We start from the raw sequence: 2,018 nt of genomic DNA, 5'->3' as shown, positions 1-2,018 counted from the left end.
CCTGGCCCAGAGCCCAGGCATTGTGGGGGCTCCCTCCCAGATCAGGCTGGCCACTCAGCAAGGGCGGGAAAGGCATTTCAGGCTTATCAGAACTCCCCAGTAGAGCTCCCACACTGAGCTCTGAAATGAAGAAAGGTTCAAGAAAAAAGGGTGTGTGGGGTGGCAAGGGTGGTGCTGGTACTAGGTTGGTACTTAAAGGCTGAAAAAAACAAGAAAGTAGAGCTATTTTCTCTATTTGTTCTTTGGCAATCCCATCAGGGGATCTCAGGAGGCATGCAGGATGACATCATGTCTTACAACTGAGAAATCTCAATGATTCGATGAAATGGAGCCCTAGGCTGCTCCATTTTTTTTTTATGCCAGCTGCTTTATATTATGTTTAAAGCTATGTCACATTGAAATGAGGGTTAAATATTCAAATGTTTAGCAAAAGTAGATACAATGCATGAAGATCACATAAATTCACACCTTGGGGTCACAGCTGTTTGGAATACAAAATGTCCACGGATGAGTATTAGAAGTAAAAAAAGGTACAAAAGAAGAATGCTTTTAAAAATAATTAAAAAATTTAAAAACTGATACCCTCTCCAAATCCAAATAACTGTGGTCTGGATAACCCTCCGGGTAGAGGCTTCAGATGCTAGTCATTCCTTTAATATCGAGCTGTATGCCCAGTGTGTGCACGGGAGACGCCCACACGTACACACACGCAGGCACATACATCCGCGGGGACAGACACGTGGCTGGGCTCTCACTGTTCTGGGGCACTTCTGCTCCATGGTCGCAGTCTCGCACCTTCCTGTTATGTTTGACAAGTTACTTCTTTGGAGGCAGAACATTTTCTTCAAAGAAGCCCTGGTTGACGACATTCCCTGCTGGAAAGTATCTAGCCACCACAAAGGAGGACCCGTCACTCGCAGATGCCTTCCCCACCCCCATCTTCTTTGTATTCTTCCACACCATGGCTGTGAAGTGTCCGGTCCCTGAGGTGAAGCCAGGCTGCTGGAGGTTGTAGTTCTTGATTTCACTGTACCATCTATCGGCCACCTCCTTTCCTGTCTGATCGTAGGACGCCCACGCGAGGTTCTCCCCACACTGGCCACGACTGGACTCTGGGCTGTGCTTGAGGATCCTCGTGCTGGCCAGGGCTTCAGAATACTGCTGGGCCTCTCGGTTGAGCTTCTGGCAGAGCTTGAGTGGGGGGACGCCGTGCTGCTGTCGGTACTCATTGTGGGCCTTCAGGACCTCATTGTTAAACTGTTTGGAAGCTGACTTGCCCCTGGCCGGCTGCGCGCTCCTCGACTTCCGCTGCCCGCGCGGTGCTGTCCCAAGACTTTGATTGAGACTGGATGTGGTGCCAGGCTCCTGCAATCCCAGCACTTCGGGGGCTGAAAACAGAGGGATCACTACGGGTCCGATCTACTTAGTTAGACCCTGTAGGCCCTGTCCTAATTATATATTTTTTTCTTTTCTTTCTTTTTTTTATTCATAATCTTTTTTTTTGAAGTCAACAAAAAATGGAAATATACTTTTTAAAGTTTCTAATACTAGGAGAATATATCATATGATGTCTTTTAAAAATAAATTGTAAGTCAAAGATACAGTATAAATCTTAGAATGAAAATTAAGATTAAGCAATATTCAGAAAATTAAATGCTAATCAATTAAAAATTAAATGTTTCAAAACAATTGAACTAAGAAAAAGTTTTCATGATAGCAAAGAAGTACTAAGAGTAAAACATAAGATGAATACTGGAATGGCAAATAAATGACCAGCACTTCTAACAGTTTGAGGATACAATATCACACAGAGTTCTAGTGTGTTGTGGACATGCATAATGACCATGAGAGTTACTGGTGGCTAAGTGTCACTTGTGGGACAGCTATTTCTTTGAAATCCACCCTGTAGACTCAGATGGAATCATGACCCATTGGGTGGAAGAGAAGTCCATTTGTAGAGTGTGATAATGGAAATATTTTGCTGCTGAACACAAAAGAATAACTGAAAGACTACTATT

At 44.1% G+C, this 2,018-nt stretch overlaps 1 pseudogene; it reads right to left on the bottom strand.

Annotated features, from left to right (window-relative positions):
- Positions 1–356: 356 nt before the first annotated feature.
- The window catches only part of LOC101573708, a 5,575-nt pseudogene continuing 3,913 nt past the window's right edge, over positions 357–2,018 (bottom strand).

This window comes from Octodon degus, unplaced genomic scaffold (genome assembly GCF_000260255.1).
Source record: "Octodon degus isolate 3935 unplaced genomic scaffold, OctDeg1.0 scaffold00255, whole genome shotgun sequence".
Lineage (NCBI taxonomy): Eukaryota > Metazoa > Chordata > Mammalia > Rodentia > Octodontidae > Octodon > Octodon degus.
The sequence above is the reverse complement of the archived record's forward strand: the minus strand, read 5'-3'. Positions and strand labels throughout refer to the sequence as shown.